The 17,713-nt window shown below is 46.7% G+C and overlaps 1 protein-coding gene across 1 annotated transcript in view; it reads left to right on the plus strand.

Moving 5' to 3' along the window:
* Nucleotides 1-11,540: 11,540 nt before the first annotated feature.
* Nucleotides 11,541-17,713, plus strand: part of LOC138491220 (guanylate-binding protein 1-like) — a 292,885-nt gene continuing 286,712 nt past the window's right edge. Inside the window, exon 1 of the mRNA XM_069617609.1 lies at nucleotides 11,541-11,649. The gene's annotated coding sequence lies outside the window, so the exon portion shown is untranslated. The remainder of the gene's footprint in view (nucleotides 11,650-17,713) is intronic.

The raw sequence follows: 17,713 nt of genomic DNA on the forward strand, positions 1-17,713 counted from the left end.
ACATTCTTTTGCTTACGTGCCTTCACGAGCTCCGGCATTCTTCTCGCTTACCTTATCTGCATACCGGACCTGCAAAGGCAAGAGACATTTAATGGGACATACAAATAAAACTCCATAGTCAAGCAATTACCGTTCGTGCGGCTAACGACGGCCTTGCTCCCCGACTTCATCCTCTGCAATCAAGAGGCTGGGCTATTAACCAGTGAAGCAACTGGCATTAGCGCCCCTGCACAGACGCAGGATGGAGAGCTCCGCTTTCACCTATCTAAGGTGAGCACATTCAGTCTACGAGTAACGTGCGGAGTCCAGGAAGGGGAAGGTCAGATTGGCCAACCAGGCATACATTAACCCCTTGTTCTCCTACTTGCAGACACCTCACCCTCCAGGTCAAAATTACGGTGAGGAGAGGGCCCATCCAGGGTGTTATCAGAGACCTGCGCGTGACCCTAGAAGACACTGAAATCTCCCAGCCCGGACCTGCGCCTCCGAGGGATTCAGGTGAGCGTTACACAAATGCGGCCTTCCTGTCAGCATCGATTCTCATGCTGGAAATAAGGAAAGGGATTCCTCTAGGATCTGCTTGGAAATGAAACCTGCTAAAAGCAGGCGGAGTCCAGAGGAAGCCATTATCAATTCCGCCAGCAATCGCTAATTGTGTGAGGTATTTACACTCTTCCAAAGTGGAAAATCAATGCGATTTCACCTGCCTTTTATACGCTAAAATCTTCCATTTTGTGGCGGAAAAGTAAAAACGTGCACCAATGGAAGTGGTCCACTCCATGCAGTTTACTTTGCTCCTTGATGCGTGGGGGTTTTGCGTGATGCTACACATGTAATAAATAAATAAATACATTTAACATGACCCCAGATAAATGCCAATTTGTGACCAGAATGAGTGAGCATGGCATGTCGCTGGTAAGAGGGTGTCCTGTGCTTCTTGAGTGCGTTGGCAAATGCCCTTAATTGTCATCTCACTTTAAGCAGATGCTGAAACCCATCAGTGTGGCTTGCTCAATATTAAGTCGACAGAGGTATTTCAAATGGCCAATTTCGCTCTTTGGGTGATATTGTCTAAGTGGGAGAATGTTGCCCAGCATGTGCCACTTTCTCTGCGGAGTGAATTGTGCCCACTCCGAGGAAGAAGTGTGAAAAACCCACAAGCGCACTATGCCCTGATCTTTCTGTGTGTGTCTTCCCCACAGGGCGACAGATGCCGAATCAGAAATGGGTAAATCTCAGGTGGCAAGCCTGTACCCTAGTTGATGTGGCAACGGATTGCAGACTTCAAAGGCTGATAACATTAGTAGCATTGAGTTACATGCCACCTGACAGGTATGTGTGATAAAGTTTCAAAGCAGAGCTGTTAATGCTGTTAGTGGGCTAAAGCAGGAGGTAATGTCTGCCCACCCTCAAAAGGTACGTACAATCAAAAGTAATAGGCCCCTCCCCCCATCAGGTACCCCTCGTGCTCCAGGAACCCTGTAGAGCAACCTCTGTGCTTTCCAGGTGATACTAACGTTATTTAAAGCCAGAAGTCTAAGAGGTAATCGATTAATTGCAGCTGGAAATTAGCTCCTGGCGTGATCAAAATGTCTTAACCAAGTGTGCCATCATCCCCTTCCTTTATAAGCAATATGTGTGCTCTCGCGTTTCTTCATCCACTGAATTACTGTTAGAAACAAAGGCAAGAGTTGTGTCTCTTGTGTAGGCATTAGGAAGGCAGTTGCCAGCCTCTGGCTTAATATGCCCATGTTCTTCCAATATTGGCTAGCTGTTGCCCTCTTATGGACATCATGGCAGTGACTGGAAAATGCCTTTCCCCTGCAGACAGAAAAGTGGAAATAAGAGGCCAATACAAGACACGGAACAAATAGAACTTAAGACAGACTGCAGCTGCCATTGCTGTGCTAGGGAGAATATGTTGAGTGTTCAAGCAAGGAGGTATGTATTAAGCAAGCAAGCAGTGAGACAAGGGAGAGGCAAAGAAAGGACAGAGGGGCTTTTTGAATAATGTAACAGGGCAGAGGACCCATGCTCTGCCGTCCTAGTAACATATGAGAGAATCAAATAGATCAGGCTTTGCAGCAAATGGTAAACGGGAAAGGAACAGAGTCCAGCTCTGCCTTCAGAATAACAAAGGCAAAGAAAGGCTAGGCTCTGAAGCCAGCATGAGATGGAATAAGAGGGACCAGACTCATCGTGAGAGGCTGCCCCGGCCCTCGCAGGGGCGCTAGAGGGGCAGCCCACAAAGCGGGCTGCCCCTCTGGCCACCCCCTGGGTCCACATACACCCCACCTACTAGGCTTCCCCTGGTTCCGACACATCCGGCAGCGGACCTGGAGAGTGCTTATAAGGGGGTGGGCTTGCGATCGCTCATCCTCCTTGTTTGCTGAACCCCACCCTCGGAGGACAGTCAAAGGAGCAACATCACACACCTGGTCCCTCTACTCCCATAACAGGGCTTACTCAGAGGTACAAACAAGATTTCCTCTTTCTTTGAAACCCCCATCTTTCCATTTGAATGGACACACACATCTCCTTGCCCCACACAAAAAAAGTAGCAATTTGCAGTTGGTAGAAAAGGCTTCAACTGCTTTATTTGGCAGGAGTCCACTTACAGGTGATCTGCCTCTTAACGAGCTGGCGTCCTAGCTGTGGCCCACTGGAAGTAATTGTTATTTCCTCTCTCTTACCTTGAGCTCATAGTCAGATGAAAAATCCAGAAATGCAACATACAAAGACATGTTCTTTGCTGCTGCATTCTTTAATTTTCTTCTGTTTTCTTTTCTTCTTTTCTCTTGTTTTATACAGTGATATTTGTAATTTAATACGTACTGCTATTTTAATTCTAATTTTGTGAAAAGTCGAGTTCTTTGACTAAAACACAATAAATAAATAAATAAAGCAAAGACCCCAAGATGTCCCCTGTCCCCCCCAGATTTTATGTGTCTCCTACGTCCCTGATATCAGAACTAAAGCTGCTCCCTTGAAATAAAGTCTCCCCCCTCCCTAGGTGAATGGGCCAAGCGCAGAACGCAGTAGAACTTTGGAAACGTGAAACAGGGAACAAAACAGCCTGTGCATGTCTTCCTTCAGCTGCAGCTGCAAAGGTTTTCAGATATAAAGCCGGGTTTTTCATGAACAAAATGAGCATTCCTGTGATAGTCTCAGTGGTCGAAGTGCACGAAAAGAAGTAGTGGAACTATGTTCCCAGCTGGCCTGCCCCAGCTCCCCACAAAAACCAAGGCCACGCCGGCTCACCCCTCTCACGTGCAAACATGGTGCCTCCTGTTGGGAACGTTCAGTGCAGTGCACTGAAGTGCAAGTTTCAACTTCTTCCTACACTTTTATTTTTAAACTAAGCTGTTGTGGGCGTGGGGGCTAGCGGGGGCCACACGCTCGCATCCGTGCAGGCATGCAATCAGGCACACACAGAGTACGCCGGAGACGTGCGTCTGCTCCGGTCCCCGGCGCAAACTGCCGGGTGACCGCCTTTAATCATCATTGCGCATGCACGAGCCTCGATGCTGCTCGCGCATGCGTATACAAGCGTAGTCAATACGCAACATAAGCCAGTCTTTATAAAATTAAAGTATAGGAACAGTGAATCTTAATACTGTTTTAATAACGAGTGCATAATGGTAAGTTACATTACAGGACGTGGGGTGTGTCCCAATGTGCACCATAACAATAGCAAAGGTCTCACGTTTCCAGTGAACGTGTGTGAGAAGGCCACCAGGTCCTGTCTGTGCCACTTTTGGACCCTGGGTCTTGACGTTTTTTCTTTCCATGTGAAAGAAGGAGAAACTGCAAGTCCCACAATTCCAAGCAATACAGGCCTAGGCAGCCTTCTCGTGCATGGCCACTCGTTATTATATATGGAGTTATAGGCTTTTGACCCATACTTGATTCTTAATCAGTTATAGGGGTTCTTGACTTGGGGAGCTAGAACACTGCAAGATAAAATTATGTGCTCAAGATCAAGCAGCTGTCATGTGCAAAGCTGTAGTTTGTACCACATGTTTTCGCTTCTCTGGCTGGCACAGATATGTCTGAATGCCTGGCTTCAAATGGGTAAACAGTGCTGTTTCATAAAAAATAAAAATGCTTTGTAAAGCATACAAACATCAAAATAAACCAACCTGAACAATATATAAATCCTTGTACAAACATCTTATGCAAAACGACTGATGATTCTTTGATTTTTCGTTCCCTGATTGAAGGCTACACATGCACAAATTCTACTCATACGAGTTTTACAATATTGATTTAAAAACATTACAAAACAGAACAAGTGATAAGGGCACCTGCTTGTAGTGGTATTTAAGAAACGTTATGTAGCTTGTTAATGTGTACGATATCTACAAAATAAAAATAAAAACGTATTTGTGTGACACTTTAAAAGGAGGTGCATTTTGTGACCCCCACCAGTTCTTAACACCCAAACAGTCTCACTTATTAGGGAGACATGTCCTAGAGACTGGTCAAACCAAGAATCCATTCCTGGTGTCCGCAACAACATTCTTTATCACCAGCATTATGCCAGTGTCATCCTCCTCCCCCAAAAAAACATCAGAGATGGAGGACTGCAAGTCTCCTGTGAGTGCAGGGCACTGTGAAGTGGCACAGGCTGCCCGCGCCTGGCACAGCCGCCAAGTACAAGACATTCCATTTTGGGCTATACAAGAAACCACTACAGTGGAGTTTTGTTATGCTAACTGGCTTGCTACTTGTTAATTTGACAGAATAATATACCAACTTAGTATTTCAGCCTTGTGAGGTGGATAACATATTATTAAAATGGGGTCATAATAACACACAGACTATTAAACATGATATTACAGCACATAGAAGCTGGGAAATCTGGCATGAAGCACTATATGAGAACGCCTTGCACTTCCTAAATTCAAACAGTGCATCCGGGCTGACTTAGCCCATCATCCTTACACAGTCAATAAGTGAAGTACTCCTTACACAGTCAATACAATCAAGTACCATTAAAATCGGGTGATAGTAACACCTGTTACTAGAGCTCTTAGAAACTGGGGGAATCCGTCATGAAGCGCTATATATGAACAAACTTTATTATTATTACTGGTCTTACCATTACATGCTAACCGTAGTCTTGCTTCTGTTCTTAATTGTGCATTGGTCAGGCCAGTCTACCACCTGTTTTTGGAGACATCCTTTCAGTGCTTTGATGCAAGCAGCGCTAGGATGTGCATGTTTTCTGTGAAGCAGTTTGCAGTCTCCAATGAGAAGGTGTCAAGTTGAATGAAGACATGCACACAGCGTTCTGCTTGTGTGTGTGTGTGCGTGCGTGGAGGGGCTGGGGGTGTTAGGGAGAATTTTCATAAATGTGCTAATTCCCTTCACCTTAGAGACCCCCAGCCATTTTGCTGGATTTTGAGGACTTGATTTTTTTTTACCTGGAAAGAGTGAGAGCCTTTTTTTCCCCACTCTTTCATGTGTTTTGATGTAGGTTTTACACTCGTGTTCTTTGATGTGTTTTGATGTAGGTTTTACACTCGTGTTCTTTGAATATGGGTTTTAGATAACTCCATAGGCATCATCTTTTCATGTGTGTTACACAGCACCTTCAGTGCAGTGACACAGGGATGTCTTTTAGACTTCCCAAAGGTTAAAATACCTTCTCTGGGATAAACTACTGTTTCCCACAGAATGTAAAGTGAAATTGACTTTACTAGTCTTTCCAAATTCATAGACCCAGCACACACCATCTTACAATGGAGTGCTGGAGGGGTTACATAGTATCCGCTGTGTCTAAATACTCATGTAGCAGTCAAATGCTACCCTTTCCTATTGAAAAGGCTGGTGGCAGTGGTTTTACAAAGAACTACCATTATTTTTCCTGACCGCGAACACCAGTAGCTAAAAATCACGGGAGCCATGTTTTTCAAGATGGCGCCTTAAGCCCCTTTGTTTAAACAGGTCCCGGTCTTCTTTTTTCGCCGTTTCTTTTTGGAAAGGACCTTCTAGTGTTTGTCTCTGCATGCCAAACTAGGTTTGGTCCCTTTGTTCGTGTGCCTTTGGCAGGCTTCAGGAGTGAAGACCGCCTCTGGCGTCTGAATGTCTGGGGTGGGCAGGAAGTGAGGGAGGTGCCCGAAACTCCCTGTGTTTAGTCTCCTAGGAGACCCAAATGCACTCTGGCATAATTGGCTGGCTTACTGTCCGGCAAGGACAGCCACCCTGCTGGGTGAGTGACAGCTAGGCTGGAATGAAAGATAGAGGACTGTTTAAAAGGTGAGTCTCTTGTACTGGAAAGCAGAGTCGACCACTGGAATGAAAGAAACGAAGAGCTGGAAAAGGATGGCTGCTGCAACTCCTGGACCATTGGTTTGCCCGGTGAAGCCCTGCTGCAGGTCCGAATTGCCAGGTTCATCTTGACAGAGAAGCCCCTTCAAGGACGACTTCTTCCTTTGAGTTGGTGGCACCAATCAACTTGTAAGCCTCCTGGATACCATTCTCAAGGCTGGTTAGGATTAACCAGGGAGAGGGACACCAGCTCGTGTGCTTGAATCTAAAGCTACTGGAACTGAAGTGACTCCATCTTGTTTGCTTTTTTGACAATCCCGTGCAGTGCAGGAGTCCCCCGACGTCCTCCCTCTTCCCCCCACGACTGAGGCTCAGGAACAGAGAGATCTGCAGGGACTACCAGGAACCAACGTTTCCAGCTGCATTTGTTTCTTCATACTAAGGTACTGAGCCAACCCAATTGAGAGAACGCCACTCTGGCGGTGAAAGTTTGTGAAACTTTCACAACTCGCAGGCCTAATCAGCTTGTGACCAAACATATGATTCTTTTTCGCCTAAACTACTTCTGAGAACTTTTGCAAATACTTTACCGTTTAATACCAGAACTGCTCTTTCTTATCCAGAACACTAGCCCATTGACTTTGGCCTAGGCCTATTGACTTGAATTGAACTCTTCTGGTGAACTGAAACTATTTGCACTGTCTAACAAGTATATGTGATCTATTCTGTTTACCTTGTCCCTTTTGCCCACTTCTAAGTAACTGAACTCCTATTTGGTTCCTACTTGTGGGGAGCTCAAACTGCCTCAAAATCTTAGAGTTTTGTATTGAAGTATATTGGTATATAATATTAAGTTGCCTCCTTCTAGTGAAATGTTTTCTAAATGATTGTGTAATAAATTAATAAGTGTTTTATCAAGAAACCTTGAGTATAAGTGTCTACCTGAACCACTGTGATTGAAAGACCTCTGTGTAACTTCCTGTACTGCTCACATTCCCTCTTGAGATAAGCCTGGCTGCTCAGCTCGCTACCAAAAACTGTGTGGTACAGACTTATACCAAAGGTTGGTTTGACTTGCACTTGTAGTCCTAATTGCATGTGGTGGTCCCAGAGGGTACTGCATGCAATTTTGCCTAATGGGTGTAAGCTGCTGAATATACATTAGCACCCTTGGAAGCAATACCCTTTTACAATGGAAAGTATTTGCTACCCTGGAAGGAGCACAACTACCAATGCTAGTATCTTCGTCCCTTGGTAAAAAAAATAAGCCTATTGAACACCCTGTAAGATGGGACATTTCATGCTTTGTCCAAAGCAGAGCCCTCTATCAATGATCCGTATATACACGCCCTTATGGGAGTTGTTTGCTTCCCTTGAGACAGCAATTACTTATTACTTATGAGCAGTATCTGGTGGCCTGGAGGCAGCTAACTGATCGGCCTACATCTCCTGGAGTGTAGCTCCTGCAGTATCATCTCTCCTGGGTGGTGCACACCCCAGACTTCATAGGGGGTTATGCAGACCCTGTAGACGGTTGACCTGTATGCATAGATGTGATACAATGTTTGTGGCCGTCTCGGTCTACAGTCCCAACTCCTGCTGCATAGGTCATCGAGCACCAGCCCATGCCACACATTTCAATAATCTTGCAAGAAGATAGACCATTCAATCCTGAAGCTCCATCATCCTACGCTCCTCAATGTTTTTGTCTCTTGCCATGCTCTTGAATCTTCTATTAGCTCTTTTGCTTTCATTCCAGTGATCCCCCGACGCTTGACTTCCACCTGCCTTCCCAGACTGCCTCGAGCTATCCGTTTTGGTTATGCTGTGTCCTTGGCTTTGCCTTATCTGTTGTATTGAGCTATCTTTGCCACTATGCATTCGTAGATTTCTTTTGTTTGTCAACTTCTCTGTGTTTAACATGCTTCTTGTTGGCTTCCAATGCCAAGTCTGCATCTAGGGTCTTTTGGGGTTTCCTAGCACCTTTCCCCTTGTCCTTGCTTCCCTCTCTGCCTCTCTTAAAGTCTTGTGGACATGATCTCGTTTTCCCTGCGTCTCTTGGCGACTGGTTCTTCTCCTCTTCCTGTTGGTCGGTGTTCGTTGAGTGTCTTCCTCTTCCCTGTCCTTGTTTCATTCGGTGTTTTGTGTGATTCCTACACTGGTCTAATGTTGTTAGGTTTTATGGGCTTCATTCCCCATCCCTGTGCCATCGGGTTCCTGGTGGCCCTCCGTCCCTGCTCGCCTGTCATTGGCTTGGAGTGACAACACCTTTATTTCCTGCAGCTTTGTTGGCAGCACCAGACACCTCTAACGTCCTTTCTCCAGGAGGCATCTCAGCTGCCACGAGTAAAGGGCATTGGAATGGCCAAGATCATGTTTGAAGTCAGGCATTATTGCCAACCGGAATAGATCCAAGACATTCCACCGCAAGGGGCATTTTTTGCATTTCTCTGGTGGTATTTTTGTAGGGAGCTTTGACTACCATATTGCCCTATGAGTTAGAGACCTTAGTGTTCATGGCGATGGTCTGTAATGTGTTTTATGTTTTGACATTTGCTTTGCCATGTACGATATATTCCCTTCATTGTGCATTGACCAGGTGGATATACCTCCAGGGTCATTGTGCATATTGTGACTTATAAGTACATACATTTTATACTTTTCATTGTATCTTTAGAAACACCCACCTTTCAGTATCAACTCTTTCCTTAGATATTTTGAAGGCGCCAGCTCCCCATAACCCCGCCTCCTTGCCCCTCATCTTTAAATGTAATCCCCTTCACCCACAACCCCCTAATAAAATACTACCAAAAAATGCGGTGAAATGTTCCCAGCGAAAAGAATGTAGCGCGATGGGTGGAACCCAACTTGAACGGTCTAAGTGTTGATTTTACACACAGAGTAATTTCAAGGTTCTAGGCTTGTTTCAAGTGGCAGTCAAGAACCCGTTAGTAGACTGGGCTATTCAATAAAAAGTTGAAACATTGTGTGGCATCTTGAACAAAGCAATCGTGCCCGACTCTGTGCATCAGTGCAGGTTACTTGCCATATCCACAGCACCCTATTAGGACAGGCCAACCAGACAGCAATTTATCTTCATGCATATATCAGAAAATAGATCAGAAAGCCAACGTGACAAAGACTGGGCTATCGACTTGGAAGAGACGAAGCCTGATCCGTAGAGAGAGCAAGACCCTGAGAGAGAGTAGAGCGATAGACCCGTAAATCCATGTCTCAGACACTGGCAGAGAGCAGACCCAGAGGGATGGAGAGAGCCGAGAGCCTGCTGAGGGTTATATCTAAGACCCTGGTGAAAACTAGGCATGGAGAAGGAGGGAACCCAGAGATTTTACTGGGGGCTACATCACAGACATCGGCAGAGGTCAGTGGCAAAGCTAAGAGCATCCCGAATGCTATATCACAGAGACTGGCAGGAGGCAGATGGTGAGAAGGAAAGAATCCAGAGAGACTGCTGGGAGCTTTATTCCAGATGCTGGGCGGAGATCAGATGTAGAGAGAGTGGTGGAGACGTGGGATCAAGAGAGCAATTCATGGCTGGTGGGTTACAACAATATGGCCTGACAAAGACACTAAGGAAAGAGTAAGAAATACTTGCTGGTATAAGTGTGTGAAAACTATTACCATCAGACCAAGAGGGTGACCTACAGCTGGATGGTTATAACATCTAAGCATATCATGTGCCCTGAGGCAAGAGGGGAAAAGTCCTTGCTAGTAAGAGAAATCAAAAAACGAGAGCAGGGTGTTATTGCCCTAACTCTGTGAAGCCAAAGCATACAACCTAAAGACTGTGAAGCCACAAAGCGAGCTAGGCACTATAACCCGCTTTAGTTCACTAGAGTGTCACTTTAATACAGTCCTTATGATCATTTGACCACCCCTTGTTAGGTTAACATAGTTTAACTCATCTAGACAGTGAAAAATCCTGTCTGCACCTTAACCACATAGGAGGTGGTACAAACATTGTATTATATGTATATGTGTCAGGTGTTCATGTGTCAAATCTATGTAATATCTGCTGGTCTAGGTTGTAATATTGCTGTCCTAATCGGGTATTCCAAAATGTATTTGTCAGTTACATCTTGTGATGAATAGAAGGAAATAAGAGAATTCATATTTTTTCAATGCATGGGTGGTGGGTTATTCTGCTACAGAGTATCCCCCTCCAAGGGGAGATTTTATTCTGGCACACAGTCTCCTCCGTCCAGAGGCAGTGTTTATTCTGCTATAGTCTCCCCCTTCAGGGGCATGTTTTATTATCATACCGGGGAAGGAATAATTCTGAAACATAGGGCCTCATTACGAGTCCGGCGGTAGCCGTGCCGGAAAAACCGGCAGGCTGCCGCCGGACCCGAAATTAATTACTTCCTCTGTGATTGCCGGAATCACCGGGGCATTACAACCCCGGTGACCAGGTAATTCCGGAGGCGTAATTCTGTTAATCCCCATTCCCATGGAGTCCGAAATGGGACAATGGAAACACTGGCACCGTAAATAACGGTGCTGGTGTTTCCATTTCCGTCTGCAGGCGGGTGGCCTTACTCCCGCCAGGTCAGACCTGGCGGGAGTAACACCACCCGCCTGCAGAACTCATAGTCTGCCGGTCCGGAAACAACAGTGGCGGCGGGTTTACCGCCACCGCTGTTTCCGGACCGGCAGGCTTGTAATGAGGCCCACAGTCTCTACCTTACTTACAGGCAGCACTTTATGTAGAAAGTGAAACAGAGGCAGCTTTATTTACTGTACGCAAACAAGGCCACCTGTGTCAATGCTGAGTGATTCAAAAAGCATGTTCACAGGGGCATGATTTGGGATAGGTGACCCTCGCAAGTCCACCTGCTCCTTCTTTTAGGCCACGCACAGCCGACCACGCTCCCTTCTGCTCGGCTTTGAAGGCACTTAAACTGGCATATATGAGGCATCATAGTGCAAACAACATCTCATCCTGTCTGTGTGTGTTTGCTTTCACCATGAGATTTGCAATATCGTTGGAAAGCAGGATTTTTACCTCCAGCAAAAATCTGGAGGTAAAACTCCAAACTTTCAGCCCAACTCAAAATAGGGCCAGCCTTTAAATGCAGCGGTAACAGTGCGACCGTTGCATTTAAGGGCTGCCGTCCAACTCTCCTGATGAGGACGGTCGAAAATGTTGAACGTACCCAGTACTTCAAACGGGTGACCTGTAAAGCTTTGGAGAAGGAGGCACTGCGGGAAATGTTGCATTTCCTGCATATCACGTGGGTAACTTCCAGATGAAGTGGTTTCGCTTTCATTCCCGGCGGAACATATATCCGAGATAATCGGTAGAGAGCGGTTAGTCGCAACGGCCAGGCGCGGTGCACAGCGGAGACTCGGGTAAGTGCCTTTACTATTTTTGTACATGTACAGTTTTCAATGCACTGCCTTCAGGTATATCCTTGTTTTACTCTTCCACTGAAGTGAAACCAGCACCTTTTAACTGAGACTGCGCCACCGGAGAGCTGGGAGACAGCCCGGTCGTGGAACTGGGGTTTAATTATAGAGCCCCGCCCATGACGCAAGGGTGGGACGCTTAATGAAGCACGTACAGCGGCAGCCTGTACCTTGGACCAGGGCCACACACCGATCAGCTGTCTGCCGCCTGTATTGCGTTACAAGGGCTGCATTGCTTTCAGTCATGCCTCTTCTCTGCCTGCCTGTCCCAGCGAACAGTGCAGTCATCTCCCGTCTCTGCTGTGACGATTTGGAAACACACCCTCACCGGGGCCCCAATACGCACTGTGACTCTGTTTTGGTGGGGCATTGAAACTGGAAGCTATAATGTATAATTTACTTAATGGGCCATTTTCTAGGCAAGGGTTACTAGTTTGCTTGATAAGAAAAGCAAAAAAAGAGAATTTGTATTTTCAAAGCACACTCAAAGTACCAGTTAACCACCCAAATATATGCCCTCTTACAAGACCATTGACGCATGTCGCACAAAGAAGTTGTAACTCTCACCTTATTTTCATGTGTTCTTATTTGACACAGCAAAACGTGTTGCTGTCAGATTTTCCTCACATATATGAAGCATGCCTTTGTCAGACAATGAATGACACCCACGTTTAACTTTTCGCACACATCTTTTGTTGTGAGTCTAAAGTCTTGAAAGTACATTCACAAAACCCACAGGCCATTTTTTAGCTTTCTGAAAATTGCATTCTGGTATTTGTAGGAGCTCATTTTAAGTGAACTCTTTATTTGGCAGTGGGGAGTCATTACGTGTACATTTTGATCATTTCCACGGTGGAGTGCAAATGTGTGAACACTGCTCGCATTGGGCTGCCTGCTATGCGAGCGTAGTAAGCAGTGTTGAACGCTTTTACAAGGGGTCCCTATGGAGTCCGTCAGCTTCAGGCTGTCGCATAAAGCCGGCAGGCTAATACGGATCCCCAGAACTTGCGCCTGTCGTGTGCTGTTGTGTAAGGCTATGTGTGGTTTGTTTGTTGTTGCAGTGTAGTGAAGTGCGTGCGGTTTGCTTTGGTTTTAGACTTATGGTTGTGTTTAGTTAGAGTTTGAGAGGTGAATGCAGAGGGGTGAGGTTTTAGTAGGGTTGGTTATTAGCATTGTTGTCTGAAAAGATGCACAAGACAAAAAGTGGTTGTTACCAAAAGTTTTGGGAACTCCCGTCCTCTGCACACTATCGATCTTCTGTGACAACAGAACAATAACTCGCTTGCAGTTTTGTAATTAACTCCATAAATGTAAATGTAAGAAATTGAGCTATTGCTCCCGAAGAAGAGTGGATAACTCGAAACGCGTTGGGCGCTTTTTTATATTATGTATAATAAACTAGTTTAGACTTTGGAAAAACTCTTTGTCTAAAGAAATGTTTCTTTTTGCTATAAAAGACTCAAAAATGATACATACTTGATTTATGGAATTAATTACAAAACTGCAAGCAAGTTATTGTTCTGTTGTCACAGAAGATCGATAGTGTGCAGGGGACTTTTTGTCTTGTTGTTTGCAATATAGTTGCCAAGGTTGAGTTTTTCTCCCCCTGCACCTCAAATGTACCCTTTAAATCCTATACCCTTATCTAATCAACTACTTTTCCTCACTTCTATTCTGCATATGTGTGCCTATAGGTTCTACAACCTGTTCTTGAAGAGATGCACACTCATTTTGTGGGTCCTCCCTCGGTGTGCCTCAAGGTAATATTCACAATCCTCTCTGGATGCGACGCAGGCCAATATTCAAAGTGCTATTTTAATGTGGCACATGTTAATATTCACAGTTCTGTCTTAGTGTGGCATAGGCTAATATTCATAGTTCTATCTTAGTGTGGTACAGGCTGATATTCACAGTTCTATCTTAATGTGGCACATGTTAATATTCATAGTTCTATCTTAGTGTGGTACAGGCTGATATTCACAGTTCTATCTTAATGTGGCATAGGCTAATAATCACAGTCCTCTCTAGGTGTGGCTCAAGGTAATATTCACAATCCTCTCTGGATGTGACGCAGGCCAATATTCAAAGTTCTATCATAGTGTGGGACAGGCTAATATTCACAGTTATGTCTTAGTGGGCACAGGCTAATATTCACAGTTCTGTCTTAGAGTGGCACAGGCTAATAATTATAGTCCTCTCTAGGCGTAACTCGAGGTGGTATTTGCAATCCTCTCTCGATGCGACGCAGGCTAACAATCACTATTCTATCTCAGTGTGGCACAGGCTACTAATCATGGTTCTCTAGATTTGACTTAAGGTAACATTCACAATCCTCACTAGTTGTGAAGTTGGTTGTTACTAACGTTCTGGTGTGCCATTGTCTGAGGGTAGGTAGAGTGACAAGGCTTCTGGAGTATAGTGACTGCTGTACTCCCCGCCCAGGCCACACCTACCTTGATGGTCGCTGCTGGTTGACGGCTGGCCACTGGCCTCCCCTGCTGACACCTGCCGACACTGTCTGGAACCGCTGCTGTACGAGCTGCCCTTTGCAGAGGGGCTGCCCTGGTAAAATGGTAAGATGTATTAAGAGGGAGTACGGCCCAATCACAGTGTTGGTGGGTGGGATGGAGGGAGGAGGGAGCGGGCAAGCAGGAAGCAGGCCGGGGTCGGGTGGGGATAAAAGCGCTCGAGAGTACGTTTGCATTTTTTTCTTTTTTTCTTTTTTTTAAAGGGTGCTGGTGGGAGAATGCGGGTCCTGGGCAGCCTTACATGTGACTTTTGAGGAAACCGAAGTGGAGGTTCTCCCATGCACAGGCTGGGATGTTTGAATCTTTTGGGGAGCAGCCTGTTGGTGTCTCTTGGGCGTGTGTGTGGCCTTGTGGAGCTGGTGGATAGCTGCAAGGGTCCTTTGCGTATGAACTCTGATATTGCTTCCGCTCGGTCAGATCAGCGGGTCAGAATCAGCCCCTTCCTGCAGGCTAACCATCACCACCACCTCAGCACCAGAAAGGCATGACTGGTTAGAGGTCAGAGCTTCCATAGCACAAGTTGCCCACATCATTTTGCACCTTCTGTGTCTTATGCTTCAACTTTTTGCATGCTGGTAACTTATCCTCAGCGTGGTCAAAAGGTAGATGAACAAGTTACGTACCCCTGGTAACGTTCTTTCAACTGGATGTTCCTCCCATGTGTTCCTCATACCCCAACATCCCCAATATACAGCCTCAGCCACCCCGGAAAAGAACCTTGGCAGAGGGCGCCTCAGCCGCCCGAGGACGATGACAGCAAAGGCATTGCACAGCACGCGCAGCGCCCGTAGGCCTTAGTTTTGTTTTATCGTGTCATTCCTAAGAAGAACCAACTGCATAAAAGCGGATTTGAACATACTAGACTCCGAGGCTACTACTCACACATACTAGACTCTCACATCATTGGCGTGGGCTCCCCATCCCGTGAGTGAGGCATCCGTCACTACTGTTATCTCCGGCCACGGTTGCCAAAAAGGGTCTCCCTTCAGAATATTGTCCTCGCAGGCCCACCACAGGAGATCCTGTGCGACCCTGCTTCCAACCTGAACTAGGTCTGACATGTCGCCCGAGAATTGAGACCATTCTGTCCTGAGAGCCCATTGTAGAGACTGGAGGGGGGTGTCTGTACTTCTGCTCTCTATATGGTAGAGGAGAGGCACAGAGGACCACAGCCAAGATTCTCTATTATGGTAGCAATGGACGAGCGATCAAGGCCTAGCTTCTCAGGAGGTGATGCAGGCTGGTTCTTAAGTACAGTGTACCCCTAGCCCCCACAAAAGAACGTCCACACACTGTATTACTGAAAACACTGTCTTTATATAATTAATATTCAAAGGTATGTACACTATCACAATAACGCACTTTTTACTCGGAAATCAACAATGGTAAATATATACACTTCTAAAGTGGTACCACCAATATTATCAGATCTCATTAAAGTTCATCAACTATACTGTTAGAATGTCACACAGATCAATAACAAGGAAACCAGCAATAGAGATAGGAGGGAAAGCAAGATGGTTGAAACAATAGGCAGAATACTGGCCTCTACTGTTAAGCACAGTTCTGTGTGGAGATCCCCCCACCTGGGCAACCTGTAAAATAAAGATATAGTACAAGCCCAGTCCATATATTGCTCAATAGTCTTGTTCTCTCCTATAATGTTTTTACCCCTCCAATGTACCTGGTGGAGCAGAGTTCTTCGAAGAAGCGTCGATGGATCCTTCTGGAGTGACCCCCTTTCAAGCAGGAGTCACGGATCGTCGAGCGGCGTCGAAGAAAGTGAACTTGGCGTCGATGAGAAGTTCGAAGGTGCCGAGACCACTGCGTGGATCCACGCGGTGCTCGTCGGCGACGTCCTGCGAGGATGAGGTGTGCGGGGCACCTCGGCGATTGATTGTTCAGGACCGCAAAGAGTTTCGGAAGAACTGTGGCCCAGCAAGGGCGTCGAGTCGTCAAAGTCATTGTGGTCTTCAGGTGGTGGGAAACCCACCGGCGGATTCTCCTCGGCGCGTCGGCGGCCTTGACTCTCTCCGGCAGGATAAAGCGGTCCTCGGTGTGGACAAGGGAGTCCTTCGATTCAAATGTTCTTAGGCAAAGGAGCGGGCGGCTCCGGTCGTCAGCGGCACGGCGTCAAGCGGTCCCCTCTTCTGGGGCAACACGACTTCGACGGGCCTCCAGCGGTTGGACTTTGACGGCGGCAAAGTCCGGGTGCTTCACTTCGATCTCTTTGGCGGTCCTGTCTCTGGTCGGCAGCCTTTCGAGGGTCTGACTTCCAGGGAGCTTCGACGAAGGTCAGCGGTGCTCGATGGTCCCTCGGAGCACGGGAAGAGGGCGCCTTACCAGGTCCTCTCTCGGATCAGTCTTCAACGAATTCGGCAGCTTTCAGATCAGGTCGAAGCAAATGCAACAACAAGTCTTCTCCCAGCTGGGCGTTGAGGATCAGCAGTTCCAGTTACTCTTCAAGTGTAGACAAAGCTTCTGAACAATTTCCAGTGGTGGGAGGTCCCCAGATATACTATCCTGTCTCTCATCCACACTGCTGGGTCACTCTCAGCAGCCAATCATACAGAAGGGCATTGATGCAGTCAGTCAGCCAATCAGGCACACAGTGCATTCAGGCCATCCTCCTCCCTCTCAGACACTCACAACAAGGAATGTGGATTGGGACAAGTACCCAGCCATTCAACAATACACACTGCATTCAGGCCAGTTTCGGGCAGGGCTGTCTCATTCTTTGTCTCTCATACCAGAAACCAGAGAGCCACAACAAGAAGTGCATGTTGGTCACACACTCCATTCACCCAGGTCCCACCCACAGGGTGTACCCACAACATACAGTCACTGGGAAGGCTCCAGCCAGTCTGGACTGGACTTCACAACAACACCATATATGGAACTTCCACGCAACAGCCAATCAGGGGGAAGGGACAGAGTCATGGCTTCCCAGGACTTTGTGAAAACAAGCTAACAGGCAATAGAAAGCAAGAGGCCACAAGGGCCATCTTGTTTTCCATCAGGAATCAACTAATTCCAATGGCAGGGCCTGAGTATCCCAAAATGGGGGATACTCAGAGCACCTGTCAAATTCAGCATGGAGCTGCCACCAGCCCATACCCTGCTCTGTGGGCCACACACAGGTGTCCAAAAACATACACTACGGGCACAGGGTTGTACCCCCATCCATGGGTGCCATAAGGGTATCCCATGGGTCTGTTCACCAAACCAAAAGAGAGAGCTGCACCGCCAGGAGTCCCACATGAACTCCTGCACGGGAAACACGACAGAACACACTATAAAAAGGCAGTAAAGGACAAGGATACGGAGGCCCTGTCCCTCCGATGCATTTCCAGCATCACACCCATTGAAGGGATCTCATTCTCAGATGAGCCTCTGGCACCAGGAAAATGCTGGATGCCATGAGGCCAAGCAAACTCAAGAAGTTGAAGGCCAGGGAAACACTGGGCACTCATCTGCAG

Source organism: Ambystoma mexicanum, chromosome 10 (assembly GCF_040938575.1).
Source record: "Ambystoma mexicanum isolate Mex_15411 chromosome 10, UKY_AmexF1_1, whole genome shotgun sequence".
Taxonomy (NCBI): Eukaryota; Metazoa; Chordata; class Amphibia; order Caudata; family Ambystomatidae; genus Ambystoma; species Ambystoma mexicanum.